At 43.4% G+C, this 15,678-nt stretch overlaps 1 long non-coding RNA gene across 1 annotated transcript in view; it reads left to right on the top strand.

Annotated features, from left to right (window-relative positions):
• LOC122089465 overlaps positions 1-3,707 on the top strand; it is a 66,156-nt gene extending 62,449 nt beyond the window's left edge. Inside the window, exon 6 of the long non-coding RNA XR_006143333.1 lies at positions 3,489-3,707. This is a non-coding gene — a long non-coding RNA (uncharacterized LOC122089465). The remainder of the gene's footprint in view (positions 1-3,488) is intronic.
• The last annotated feature ends 11,971 nt before the right edge of the window (positions 3,708-15,678 follow it).

The following is a 15,678-nucleotide window of genomic DNA, read 5'->3' as shown; positions in this document are numbered from 1 at the left end:
TGCTGAAATGCATTTATTTCTTGTGGGGCCCACTACTGGTGGATAGGATGTTCCACCCTTGTCCCCACACCACATGGGACCTACCTACTTTTTCATGCACCTCTTGAGACCCAAGTGGTGGCTCCCATATGGCTCGACATTTGGACTAAGTCCATTGGGCAAGGCTCACTGAGCAGGCAAACAAGCCCTAGTGAGCCTTGACTATATAAGGAAGGAAATGAGCCCTAGAGCTCATTTCACAACTCCAATTTATGGGAGAGAGAGAGAGAGAAAGGAGAAAAAGGAGGAAGAGAGAAAGTTCTCAGAAACCCCCTTATTGTCGGTGCCTCCAAAGGTAAGGGAACACCTCCCCAAACCCTTTTCCTCTTTCCATTTTGGTTTGGGTAGGTAGAAAATCAGGGTATTGCCGGATCAGAGGGGTATACCTCGACCCTAATAACCTAAGTTGGTCAGGATAGTGCACATTACACTCCCAAGTGCTTTTCCCGAGCTTAGAATGAGTTTCCCAAGCTCCGGGAGCAGTTTTCCCAAAAATGGGTTCAGGGTTTTGGTCAAAGAATCAACGTAGCTCCCGATTGGCCGGGTGAAAACACGAATAGCCAAACTTAAATGAACGGTGGGAAGACCCTTTACAAACCCCACGGAACAAAACTTGACAATCAAACCCAAGATAGTTCAGCCACGAAGTGTACAACACTTCCTGGGCTGCCACCGTAGGTCCACTACTAATCGATGCCTATCAACCAGTGGAATCTGAGGATCTAATCAGCCTCTATCCATATCACTGGTTGATACCCACCAGTAGGACAGGCATCTACCGGTGACACCTACCAGTGAACCATATTGTACTGCCCTTTGGGCAATTTTTTACGATTTTGAGATACCTTCTAGGGGATCTTCTTAGACATGTTTGACATTGATTAGCCATGTAACTAGGACAGAGACAATCAATTTCATTGAGGCCTCACGGGGTATTTTGTGGCGTACTTTCTTGGAAAATTCCTCACCCAGTGAACAGACAAAGTGGTGGTCTAACTTTCTTTTGGAGTGTTTTAAATTTCTAGAACTCTTGCATGCCATATCATACATGTGCCTTTAATTTATAATAAAATGCATGTTTTATTTTCAGTTACATAAAATACTATATATATGAACTGTTGATATTATTATTAGATGTTGTGAATGAGTGGGATCCGATGTGGCCGAGTAAGAATTCTGGTACTGTGATCACCATATTGTTGATTGGATCATGCATTCTGTGTGCATTAGAGCTAGGATTGGATATGGGTAAGCAATGTGACCGATGGTAATTCTAGTACCGTGTATCCCACACTAACTGTATGTATGCTAGAGCTAGGCTTGGACATGGAATGCAGTGTGGCCGATGATGATTCCGGTATTGCATTGCCATACTAATTGTATCATTATCAAAGGCATGTATACTATCGGAGGCAAAAATTAGCCAAGCAAGGTCGATGGTAATTCCGGTGTCGTGGCTTCCAGGATGGGGTTATCAGGGGTTTGCAAGGTGACCGATGGCACATTCCGAGACCGGCAGGCTCCTAACCGTGACTAGGGTTTGTATCTTTGGACGACCAATGTGCGATTTTCAGGACCAAGAATACTACCTAATATGTTGCAGTAGCATTAATCCGACTTAGTTGTATGCTAGGTGGTTAATAATAAAAAAAATTGCATCATCTCATATTATGGCTTATATATGTCTACTTGCATTATCTACCGCAAGTTTGGCCCTGATAGCCCCTGGCCTGCCTTGAGCCCGAACCCTGTCTAACCCGGTCATGAGGGTCAACCCACCCCAGCCTAGCCCGATTTTAACCCTGATCTATTATTGTGTTTAGTAATAGTGTCCCCTTTCCCCTAAGCCCACATCATGTGTTACACAAGCCACATACTCATACTTATTCAACTAACATGACCAAGCCACATACTCATACCTATGTCTCTCCTTTTCTTTAAATAGGTTGTCTTCGTGTCTCTTGTCATGTATTGATATGAACTTTAGATACAGTAACAATCATGAAGAATTGAGCCAAAATTTGGCCTGTCCAGTTTCTTGGAGATGTGGTGATGCCAGGCAATTAAAAGGTCTATCGCATAACCAAATTGACAACCTTGCTTGCTGCAAATTTATGGATTAGGGATGAAAAAGGGTTGGCCATAGTCTTCACATCTCCCCACCCCTGGTAAGTATAGGCTTAACATTTGTGACCCTTTGTAGGAAAAAAAAATAACAAAAAGAAATAATGGACCAGCCAGGGTCAACCCGGCCTAACCCTGAGCCCTTGGGCCTGAGCGTGAACCCGGATTGGGCCTAGGTTGAGTTTTGGGACCTAGGATTGGGTTGGGGTTTTAAGAAACCCGACCATGTTCACCCCTAACTTGCATGAACCCCATTCCTCACTGGACTTAGTGAAGCTCACATCACATGCGTGCTTCTTTTTAGATGATGATGCAGGTATTGTGGTGCCTATAAATAGCGACATGTCCTCTCCTATGGTTGACTACAGTGGAGACTGGTGGACACCAGAGACTGAGGAGCACGACATGGATTGTGCTTGCAACATATGTGCCTAAAGTGCACAGTGACTGAGGGTTGCGCTATCTGTTTTCACTGCCATATTTTTGGATTTTATATTTTGTGATACAGTATTGTTTATGTCTAGTAATTATACAGATAAACTTGTTAAATTACTATAATATCACTTTTTTAGTCCTCCCCAGTACTTGAACTTGGTTAATATCTATACTCTAATTCCGCTACTTTTGATTTTAGAATTTCATCTGGCTATGGATTGTGACGGTTAACGTACTGCTTTAGAGATCCTGGCAATGTTGTGGGACAATGGTAAGCGTCCTAAACACACCACAACATCCTAATGGAGGGTGGGGTTTGACATTATGTAACTGATTTTTATCAAGGATACTGCAATAGCAGTTGATGGATTCCAAATTTAAGTTTTCTATCTTTTATTAAGGTTCGCACAAATAAAGTTTTGAAACAGCAGATACCTATAATGACATAAGGGCAATAAAGTATTAGACCGTGAATTAACCGATTAACACGGATGGGATTTACCACATAAGGGTTCATTCTGAAGAAGACGGCTCATTGTAATACCCAGTGTTTTAGAAACTGGACAAGTACGGTCATGATTCGTGGGTTATAATTTTTATTATGAGCATTGAATAATCCATAAAGATTGCTGCTGGATGTTACAGTATGGCCATACATCAAAGTTAGCAACTTAAGACATTTTCTTAACATGTGGCAATATGGGCCAAGTGGGAGAATGTTGCCTGATGTTGTCCAAATTGTCACATCAACATAATTGTTTTATCAGTTGCATAAGTTCACGCACGGATTAGAGGTGATTATAGAAACCACTACAAATTTCTTGATGGAAAGACGTCAAGGATACTGGCTTTATATACAACGTTGATCTCTTTCTTTGGGTATGCAACAGAAGAATACCATCAATCTTCTGCTGAGAGTTCTGCAGAAACCAGTAACCATTGTTGGCCAGATAACCTTGAATTCTTGAGCAGTTAAAGGTATTAAGGAACTGTCAAAGCGAGACAAGCAGTCATCACGTTGAACAGCATGTCAGGAGTTCTGGCCATTTGGGACCTAATAGAGGTATCTATATCTCCTTTATCAGTTTATTTCCGCATAAGAAGCAAGAGACTTGTATTTATGGTTGAACTCACATAAAAGTATCAGAACTGAGAACTCTATAGGGATAGAGATAGCAATAGATGCTAATTTTACTTAAGACCATAACATTCCAATCCACTAAAGCCATTTCTTTAACTATTGACTAGATGGTACCTTTCTCTTGCATGGATACTCGAAACTGTTAACTAGAGCTATGTAACCCTAACCTTGACATTATAGAATGATAACATTTCACTTTTCTAGGACAACTAATACACTATTAAACGAATAAAATTTTAACTAAATTCAAATGCACTGGAACCGCAGTGGGCTGATTTCCTGTTTTCCAAGCTACTCTCACTGTGTCTGCGAGTCTCCGATCTGTCAAAACCCTTTTGACACTCCTCCATGCAGCAGATAGCAGGAAACCTCACAGACAGTTTAGTGATCTCTCAATTCAGCTTCAAAAGAAGGTAGCCAAAGGTTCTGGCATCTTATATCATCCCCATTCAAGAGCTATAGACTTTTCAAGCGAGTAAGACGGTAGATTTTATGTTCTCTCCGTTCCATTTTTGTTAATCTGCGAACTCTTAGCCAATGTGTTCAGGTTTTTCCCCCCATCTAGCATGGAAGTGGTACGGTTTTTTTTTTATTAAATTTATGGACTAATCCTGTTTTTTGTTTTATTAAATTCAAAGTGGATTAAAGTTCTAATCATTCATAGAAAAGTTAAAACGCAAAATTCAGAAAACTTTAGGTGAGATGAAGGTTGGTTCATCTAGCTGACCCCCTCCTACCCAGCGGCTCCATCACCAGAACACTTCCCACCGATCATTCCAGTCCCTCACCCACTCCTTCCTCCTACCCTTCTCCTCCCAAGACCTGGTCCTCTACAGTTCGCTCCTCCCCTCCCCTCCCGTCCCCTCCCGTCTCCAAAGCTGGTCACACCCTCTCCTTCATCCCTCCCTCCATTCTTAATGACTCCAAGATAGGCTTCTGTCCTCCCGGCCTCCTTAGGCCTGGCCTGAAACCAGAAAATGGCGGAACTGTGTTATTGATCATTTCCTGGGTGCCTGCCCTCCCTTCCGTATCGTCAAATCTTCCCTCACCAAACAATGGTGACTCCATGGCACCCTTTCTACCTTCCTCCTCCATAATGGTCTCTTTATCTTCAACTTTCAGCTGAAGATGCCAAGGTCACTGCCTTCGAGGTGGCCCCTGGCAAGTTGGAAAAAACCTATTTTTGTGCGCACCTGGGACCAATTCACCTCCCTCTCCAAAGTAGACCTTCATACTGTTCCTGTCTATGCCTATTTTCCAAACCTCACCCTCCATTTCTGGTGTCCCTAAGGGTTGAGTATAGTTGGGTCCATCATCGGCAAACCGCTCTTCTTGGATCTTAGATAAAAATTATGGATAGATTGGCTTGTATCGAGGTTTCTGCAAAGCATGTCCTCCCACCTCCAGTTGTTATCTCTGATGGAAAAGGCTTCTCCTTTGTCCAGTAAATCAACTATGACTGGATCCCTCCCCAGTGCACCTCATGCAAGACTTTTGGCCACAGTACGGCCAATTGTGGTGCTCCCTTGGTTTCTCCCACTAAAGAAGTCCTACAACCCTCGTCAGAAAAGAAGTCTTATGGCCAATCCTCAGTCTGCTGATGCCTACAACCCTGACGCTAGACCTACTTCTCTAGACCCTTTGGACCACCAGTACTTGCTCTCTTGTCAGAACCATTTCTCCTCCCTCCTTGAGCTGTCTGGATCTGACGTTGAGGAGGATGTTCCCTCATCTTGCTCTCCATTCCGTTGCTCGCCTTGAGCCTCCCAGTCTCCGCCTCCCCTTTTTGCTGATACCTCCAACCTCCATCCATCCCTTTGTTGCAACACTTCTATTCTCAACTCTCGTGCGTTTGAGGTTGTCCCCTCTGCCTTCCCTCTTTTATCTAATTCCCTTTCCCTTCCAATGGCCCCCACATCTACCTCCACCGACCCACCTACTCCTCGCTTGGCAAACCATTGAAACACAACCTTCCAGTAATTGCCCTCCTTTTAGAAAAAATTCGTCCTCGAATTTTGTAGAGTGCACTGATACCACTTAATGTAATAGTAGATTACAAGAAACTAACCCCCACAATTTATAAACCCCAAACAAAACAAATAGAATACAACAACTAACTTGATAATAACCCCAAATAAGACCAGGAAACAAGGAAATAAGACCATCAAATAAAGCCCCAAGGATACAATAACAATGTAGGAGCAAAACCAGCCCAAAACCCAACCTGATAGGAGAGAAAAAGACCTGCAATATGGCTGGACAGAGAGAGGTGCGGCCAAGTCTGTAGGGCTCCAATTGAGCTACACTCTAGGGCGTAGGTAGTCTCTAGGAAGGGTACAAAACCCTAAAAATTTGAAGGACTTCTGACGGTCGATTGCTGAGATATTCACTTTCTTGAAAATCAGACCTAGGAGAGAGAATTTGTCAGAATTCTGCAGGGACAGCAGCACGGCAGTATCAGATGGCCTTCCAGGGATGATCGATTGGTCCTCTTACAGTGTAGAACCAGTCCTCCAAAGGAGTTACAGATGTGATCCCAGACTTGGCAGTAAACAGGATCGATTGACCTCCAGATCAAAGATTCTTTGAGGGGCGATCTTAGGATCAGGTCTGAAATCTTTTTAAATCGATAAGGCAGTAACAATGAGCAAACAAAAAAATACTTGCAGGAAAATAAGAAGAAAAAACAAGATAGAGGGTTGAGAAGGATGAAAGAGAATAAAGGAATAGGTATCTCACCCCTCAAGTTTTGGGTATCACACCCCTCAAAGGTTTAGGCATCTCACCTCTCAATAACAGCTTTTTAACTAAAGAGTATTGATGGAGAACCTTAGGGAAGAAAGGGGAAATCAGAGTAGAAAGGGGGAAAAAGGGGAATCACACACTTCACTTGTGCACAAACTCAACATATTCATTCAATAATCAAAATCACTCTAAGTCTTCAACTGATTACAGCCAACATATAAGAAAATTGGAACATGAAATTAGAAACTTAACTGAAATGGAAATTAGCCTAACTAGAAAGCAACCATAAAAGGAAACCAATGCAAGGAAATAAATCCTAACTCCTACATTCAAATTTGGAAAATAAAAGGCATGAAATAAAATACTAAATAACTACTAATTTTATTTCCAACCCTTGTTGGACCAAAACCCTGGACTGGACCGATTCTTCTTGGCTCTTGGCTTCCAAAGCCGGTCATGCTGGTCCAACCAGGTAAGAGCAGTCGTATCTGCATCAACTCTCCTCCTCTGAAAAGAACTCGACTCCGTCGAGTTAGGGAAAGGACCGAGGAGACCGTCTGAAGGAATACGCTGAATGAGGAACGATCCCACCATCTTCTTGAGCTTAATTTCAGGAAGATCTTTGGCAGGATGAAACTTCATAGTCTTATTGGCATGCTTGAAAGCATAGGTATTGGCATAGCCACAATGTTGTACTTTCTTGTCAAACAACCAAGGTCGACTAAGAAGGATATGGCACACCTTCAGAGGGAGGACATCACATTGGACTGTATCCTTAAATCCACCAATAGAATATGTGACCAAGCACTTATCTATGATTTTGAGATTAGTGTTGTTCACCCAAGCAACCCTGTAAGGATTTAGATGTGGTTCTGTATTCAATCCTAGCTTACGAACAGTGTCTTCAGAGACAACGTTAGTGTAACTACCTCCATCAATGACCAAGGTTAACAACTAGTCATTGCACTTCACACGAGTCTGGAAAATACTACTGCGATGTTAATCTTCATTTTCAATAGCTTTCTAAGTGGTCAACATATGATGAATGACATAAAAAGGATGTTGGTCTTCATCACTGAGAGTTTCATTGACTTCACCTAATGCACGCTCTTCTCTTAAATCAACTGTGTCAGAACCAAGTTGCTCTTGGGGAATATATGGATAAGAGGATCCTTATCAATAAAAGCAACCAAACGGCTGGGACATTGAGCACTGATATGTCGAAATCCATGGCATGAGTAGCACCGAACTGTAAATTTTGAAGAATCAGAAGGTTTATCTGAACCACACCGAGGGGGTGAGTATGGACGAGTAGGCCGTGAAGATGACATTTCAGAAACATGTCGAGGCGAAGAATATGGCCGACGAGGTCATGAAGAAGCCATAGATGTAGCACTAGCCTGTGATTTGCTAGATGACCTTTCTTGGGTAGGAGGCTATTGCAGAATGGAACTAGTACCTCGAGGAAACGTATCTGCAAAGTTTCTCCGATTGTATAGGCATTTCAGACTTTTTTCAACCTGATACGCTACTTGCACGGAGTCTTCCATGGTAGGCAGTCGACTAGATGCAATGGCAGCACTAAGTTGAGGGTGCAAACCATTACAAAATTGTAAGACTTTTTCATCCCACTCAAAATCAGAATGAGTGGCCAAATAATAAAATCTCGTAACATATTCTTCAACTATCAAATTTTCCTGTTTCAACTTTGTAAACCTGAGATGCATGCATCACTTGTAATCAGAAGGTAAGAATCTCCGATTTATGACTTCATGCATTTCAGCCCAAATAGTGACTGAACCAATGCCTCGGGTTCGGTTCTGTTGTTGTTGCTTGATCCACCAGACTCGGGCCGTGCCTTTGAGTTTGGCCTCTGCAAATAGGATCTTTCGAGCCTCAGTCAACCCGTACCATCTGAAGAATGTATCTAAGTTGTGAATCCAACTAAGGTACAGTTCTGGATTGTTGTCTCCATAAAAATCAAGGACATCCAATTTTGCAGCTCTTTCTGCTCCATTATCATGTCTACCAGTTCCATATAGTGGTGGAGGTGGAGGTGGTGGTGGTGTATGATGTGGTGGCTGTGGTGGTAGTGATACTGACGAATCCTGCGGAGTGGTGTTGGAAGAATCCCCAGTTTGAATGGGACTCGTTCCTTTATCTGCTGCCACCAAACGATCAATAGAAAGTTGCATGGATCCCATACAAACTTGCATAAATTCCACCATTATCTTAAAGGATGTGATAATGGTAGTGAGAGCATCAATTTTTGTATTAGTTTCTCCTTTATAAGATTTCAGTTGTATCTACATCAAGTATTCACTCAATAATTCATTCATTCAAATTTGAGAATTGAGAGTACATATGCTCCTCTATATATAGAGGGCTGAATAGCAATCATAATCTAACTAGGAGCTAGTCTTCAAGTAGGACTAGACAATACCTAATAGGAGTTGGACTCGAAATAGAACTAGGACTAGAACTCCAACATGGAGTAGGTAACTAACTAGTCATTCATTAATAAAGAAACCTAAACTGACTCAAACTAAAATAACAAAGGAAATAAACTCAAAATAGGACTCTAACTAAACTAATAAATTAAATCTTGTTTTCCTACTTTCTACTCATATTTTAGGCCCATGAAAGTGGTCCATTACAAAGAAAACCCATGGGATCAAAGGCCCAACACATATATAACCCAACCCAAGGTTTATTTGCAATAAAATAAGCCCATTAAGTGACTTATCTGCATCACCTGGGCTACCTCACACCTCCAACACAACCCTTTCACCTTTAGCCGAACCCGCCCTGTAATGCCCTGGCCCCATTAACCTTACACAATATTGTCCTCTTTGGCCTATGGGCCTCAAAGCTTTAAAACGCATTGTACCATTTTAAGGAGGCTAGAGGTTATTAACTAACCCAGTAATCTCTCCCTAGGCGATATCAGACTAAAGTTTGCACACCCTCACCGATCTCCCAAACTCCCTAGTACTTGCCGTATTCTTGGTGGGGACACCTCACCGATCTCCCAGGCGGGTTTGGTACTTGCCGTATTCTTGGATGTCACACGCCCGCCCAAGCTCATATGAACTATCTCTCATTTAGAACCCACCCTCTTTAACACTAGCTTAACCCAGCCACCAACCGTCTATCTACCCACCTTAACCTAACACCCTCTTAACTGTCAAGCCTCCTTCCTAGCCCACACTACTCATCTCCCTCACCCACCGCTATTTTGGCGATCCTCCTAATGTAAGAATGGATTTGCCAACCAAACCAGACCCAAGACTGCAGGATTTTATAAACCAGAGAACAACCAAAATTCACCCAAAAGGAGATAGTAGCAATAATCCAAAATTTAACCAATAAACAGAATTTGAAAACCAGAAAGAACAAACACAGAATTCTGGAATATCGACTAGCAGAAATTATACCAGTAAGAAGAATCAATTAACAACAGAATTATGACAGAAAATAGGTCACAATCAGTCACACCAGATCACAGAAATAGTATCGATGTGTCAGGACAGTAACACTATGAATAAACCAACCCAGTGGCAGTTTTAGAATTAAATCAGAAACTGTTGAAGCACTAACAGTCTTCAATATTCAGAAAACTTAATTCAGCAGTCCAGAGAATGCTATTCAGATCAGCAGAACCAGAATCCAGAAAGTGGAAACTTCAGTTCACTAAAAGACGAAAATCTTGAGATTTTGAATATCTCACTATTGGCTGAACAGAATCAGCTAGAAAGTGGGTCGATCCTTAGTTAAACAAAGGGGAACAATCGACCAGAAGATTGGAGCAAACCACCGGCTGGACTGATCCCAACAGTGGGGGCCGAATGCTCTGTTTGCAGAATTTCTAGGCAGAAAACAGAGAAAACACTTACCTGGTTGCAGCAGCCTTAATCCTTGAAAGTAGGACTGAAATTAATTGAGAAGAACAGTAGAAGAGAAGGGCCTCTTGGACTTCACGCCGCAAAGAGTCGTTGGATCGAACACCAACCCATCACTGTGATCAGACACACAGAAGTTCTCTTGCAGAGAAAGCAGTAGCAGCATCCATATATTTTGTCAAAATCGTGGCTCATTAAAAGAGCTATCTACTTTATTTATAATGGCGGGGAGGGTTTACAAATAATAGTAACTCAGAGTTACTAAATCTAGTTACTAAAAACTAATTACAAGAAGTTACTAAAAACTGAAAATTAGAATCTAATGAAAATAGAAACTTAGTCTTGATAGAAATTAGAAACTAACAATGACTTGAAATTAGAAACTAATTTAGGACTTCAAAATAGAAACTAAATAACTAATTAGTAAGCCCATCTGCAGCCCAAATCGTGGGCTGACTTGGACCAGATCTGGGTCGACCTTAGTCTTAGTTCTCCTTGTGTAAACCCTTGTTGGTACTGCATCACCTCCCCCATCAACTCCCTGCTAATAGTCACCTACGCCTTCCCCTATCCACTCCTGGTCACTTGACTGCCACGCCTTCTACCTCCTTGCTGCCTGCGCCTGCGCTTCCGCCCACCATGTCTTGCTGCGACGATCTTCATCCTCTCGCCCTACTGCTATCTGCACCTGCCGTCTGCAACTGCTGTCTCTGCCTATGCATCTCAGTCCCTCCTCACAACCTTGGAAGGTTCCTCGGCTTCTCTCTGGTCCCCTAAGGCCCTGCTAGAGGACTCATTGATATTGTACTCCTTACCTGACCCTGCTGCCTCCACCAAAGGCACCCTTCCCAACTGGCACTCCCTCTGCCACTTATGCCTCTTATCGCTTGCCTACCAATGTAGCCTTGGAAGGCTCCTCTCTGGTCTGCTCCAGCCCATCCTGAGCAACTATCAAACAACCATGTCTCTTGCCTTGTTCTAGCCCCTTTCTCGGTAATCAGCTGCTGTGTCAGCATCTCATCAGCTCATTAGGCTCTCTGCCTATCCGCCACACCTTGGAAGGTGCTTCTCCAACTCTCAGGTTTGCTCAGGCCCATCTTGAGCCTGTCATGGAAAACACTTACCTCCTCACCGCGAATGACCCTCAGATCACTGCCTCAAGCTCACACTCATCATGGAGACATCTTTAGAAGGTGCAAACCAATATAGATCTCACCTAGGAACCCCCACCAAGCCTCCATCCCCCATTTTTGCCCACCATCACTACGAAGAAGCCGGTCCACTAAATCCTCCTCTCTCCTTAAGGATTTGGGATCTCTCCCTCAATCTAAGTCACCAAAGCCCCCCAGCCTTCGCCCCTCAAGGAATACCAATGAAGGCAGAAATCCAAATCTGCTTCGGGCACCTCCAAACCCACCCCCGGATCCTTCGAGCAATCGACGTCTCTCCCTCCCCCCAAATAATCCCCTAGACCATATGGAATGTTCAAAGTCTAAACTCCTCGGCAAAGCATGCTTTTGTTCGATCCCACATTGAATCCTCCAAATCTTCCCTTTGTTACCTCCTTGAGACCCAAGTTCTTGAATCCAATGCCACCAGGATCTCCTCTTCCATTGCTCCCTCTTAGTCCTTCCTATCCAACTACTCCACCTTCTTGAGTGGTCGAATTTAAATTCTATGGAACCCCCCTTTTGATTAACCATATTGTCATCTCCTCCTTTCTCAAACCATGCACCTATCCATCTCCTCCCCCTCCAGCTCCTTCCCCCTTTTGTTTTTTCACTGCTTTGTATACTCTTAATCATGCCCAGGATAGACTACCACTTTAGAATGAGGTTCATAGTATTGCCCACTCCATTGGGTCCCTTCCCTTGGGTTTCGGAGGGGATTTCAATGTAGTCAGATCCAGTTATGAAAAGGTTGGTGGCAGCCCCATTAACCTTTCCTCTATTGATTCCTTCAATGACTTTATCGATGATATAGCCAAGCATGACTTGAAGTGGTATGGAGCTAAGTTCACTTGGCAGAATCGCAGAAGTGGTACGGCCAGGATTGCTTGTAAATTGGATAAAGTCCCTATTAATGAGGCTTGGTTGGATTCCTTTCCCTCTTTTTATGCTACCGTTGATCTCCCTAAAATCTCTGACCACCCCTCCCATCTCACTCCTCGTTCACCCTCCCATCTCCTTTGGCCTCGAGCCTTTCAAATTCTTTGACATGTGGTTCTCCACCAGGACTTCACTCCCGTCATCCGTGAGGTTTGGACCATCCCATTCAAGCCTCCTCTCCTCTTATTGCCTTTGCCAGGAAGCTCAAGAATGTCAAATCCACTCTAAAGTCTTGGAACACCACTTCCTTTGGCAGCATAAGCTCTCGAATCTCCTCCTGCAGGGCTAAGCCTGATCTCATCCAATCTAGACTCCAGAGAGATCTCTTCAATGTCTCCCTTGCTAAGGAAGAGAAATCCACCTCCTCCGAGCTCTCCTCTCTTCTTTCCCAAGAGGGAAGCTCCCTCAGACAAAAATCCAAGATCAAATGGCTTGAGGTAGGAGACTCCAACTCCTTTATTTCCAAATATCCCTCAAAGTTAGAACTAATGCTAATTCCATCTCCAAGCTCACTGCCCGAAATGGTTCCACCCTTCTTAATCTTGAAGAAATCAAATCTGAAGCCGCCTCTTTCTTTTTTGAGCTTTTTCACCCTCCTCCCCACTCTAACCCTCCCATCCCTCCCATCTCAAAAAATTCGTCCCCTCCCACCTCCTCCCCTCCTCCCCTCCTTGTAGGCTATCCCTTCCGATGATGAAATCTTGTCTTCTATCCTCTCCCACAAAACTAACAAAGCCCCTGGTCTGAATGGATTTAGCATGGTATTTTTCTCTTCCTGTTGGAATATTATCAAAGCTGACCTCATCATTGCTATCAGGAGTTTCCTCCTTAACCCCAGTCAGATCAAAATGATTAATCAGACATTCCTCTCTCTTATCCCAATGAAAGAGGGAGCTGACTCCATGACTGACTTTAGGTCCATTTCCCTTTGTAACCTTCTTTACAAATTCATTGCCAAAATTGTTGCTAATAGGGTTTAGGAGGTGATTGATTCCCTCGTCAATCCTAATCAATTACCTTTATAGCCAGCAAAAGCATTGTAACATCATTCTATGTTAGGAGATTATCCATGGGTTTGATAAGAAATCTCATACCTCCTCTGCCTTCCTTAAAATTAACATCCATAAAGCCTTTGACTCTATCTGCTAGGATTTCATTTTCAGAATCCTGCTTCAGATGTCCTTTCCACCCCTCTTCCGTCTATTGGATCTACTCTTGCATATCCTCCCCCTCTGTTCTGATCAAAGGCAGCCTTGTTGGATACTTCCCCTCCTCTGTTAGTATCAGATAAGGTTGTCTCTGTTAGTATCAGACAAGGTTGTCCTCTCTCCCCTTTCCTATTCTCCCTTGGCCTCGAGGTCCTCCCCGCTCCATCCAATCCTCAACCGGCCTTCATCCTATTTCTCCAACTCCCAAATGCAAAACCATGATGATCACTCACCTTGCCTTTGCAAATGATCTTATGATCTTCTCCAAAGTCGATCCCTCATTAATCACTTCCATTATGCCTTCCCTCCACCTCTTTGAGCACCTCTTGGGTCTCCGCATTAACGTTCTCAAATCCAATCTCTTTCTTTTTAGAGTCTCTGATTTTTTTTAGGTGAATCTCCTTCACATCAATGGATTCTCCCTGGGCTCCCTCCCCGTCAAATATCTTGGCCTCCCCTTTATTTCTTCTAGACTCTCCGCCCTCCACGATCCCCCTATTCTTAACCTTTTGAGGAAGAATCTCCAGATCTGGAAGTGCAAGCTTCTTTCTTATGCTAGTTGTCTTATCTTTATCAGGTAGTCCTCTAACCATTGTATCTCTGTTGGTCGGGCATCTTTCCCCTTCCATCTACCTCCAAATCCATTGAGCACCTACTATGTTCCTTTCTCTGGAAAGGCACAGACACTACCAAATTCATCCATCCTCTCTCCTGGGACAAAGTGTGTCGCCCAAAAGCTGAATGGGGTTTGGGCCTTAGGAGAATCAAGGATGTCAACTCTGTGGGCATTCTCAAGCTTATCTGGAAAATAGTCTCCGAACTCTGAAGACAGCAATATTTGGGTTTTTTGGGTCTACTATCATCTCCTCAAGAATGAATCTCAGTGGACTGGTTCCCTCCCTTCTAACCCCTCTTAGATCTAGAGCAACATCCTCTCCTCCAGATCCATCGCGATTGGAGCGACTTTCTACTCAATTGGGGATGGGGCCTCCACCTCCTTCTGGTTAGACCCCTAGCACCCATCAGTTATCCTTCTCCCCCTAATCTCTCCTAGGATTATGTACTCTTCCAACTTGAGCAGATCAGCCTCTGTTGCCTCCATCATCTCCCTGGGAGTCTGATCTCCCCCTCATTCCGACCTATGGTCCTCCCTCTCGCCTATCCCCCTTGCGCATCGAGGAAGGTAAGATAAGATTATCTGGTCACCGTCTCCTTTGGGACTACTCTCTTCAACCTCCGCTTAGAATTTCATTCGTTCAAAGGGCCCCCTAATCCCATGGCAAAATATTATTTGGTTCAAAGGTCATATCCCTTGCCATAGCTTCACAGCATAGCAAGCTCTCTCCAAGTGCCTTTTACGCAGTCATTCCTTATCTACTATCACATCCAAGTCCCACATTCCTACTATCTTTGTTGGAATGGCATTGAAGATGTTGACCATCCCTTCTTTTCCTACCCCTTCTCCTTTACTATCTGGAAGAGAGTCATTACCTTCTGTTGGTCTGCCAGCAGGCGTATTCTCCCCCTGAGTAGAGAATGGATCGAGGTTGACCTGACCTTCGGTGGATCTTCTATCTGTGATACAGCTGGGATGCTTATCTTTTATGCTATTATCAATTATATCTGGATGGAGCGTAATCTTCGTAAATGGACTTCCAACTCTCACTCCCTTTTATACGATTTAAAAATCCATCTACTTCGATGTTAGCTCCAAAATTGGTTGCATCGGACACCCCAAGAAATAGGCTTATTGTTGTTCCCTGGGGTCTTCCTACCATTATTATCTCCCCTCCCCAATGATGTATCATCTTTTTACCCTTGTTGTAGTTGGGCATCCTTTTTTGCCTTGTTGGTAGCCCCTTTGTTGGCTTAGCCTTCTCCCTTCCTCATTTTTCCCCCTTGTATATTCTTCTTCATCTTGTTAATGAATTTATTTATTCATCCCAAAAAAACAAATGTACTATTAAATACACGTA

This window comes from Macadamia integrifolia, chromosome 9 (assembly GCF_013358625.1).
Source record: "Macadamia integrifolia cultivar HAES 741 chromosome 9, SCU_Mint_v3, whole genome shotgun sequence".
NCBI classification, from domain to species: domain Eukaryota; kingdom Viridiplantae; phylum Streptophyta; class Magnoliopsida; order Proteales; family Proteaceae; genus Macadamia; species Macadamia integrifolia.
The sequence above is the reverse complement of the archived record's forward strand: the minus strand, read 5'-3'. Positions and strand labels throughout refer to the sequence as shown.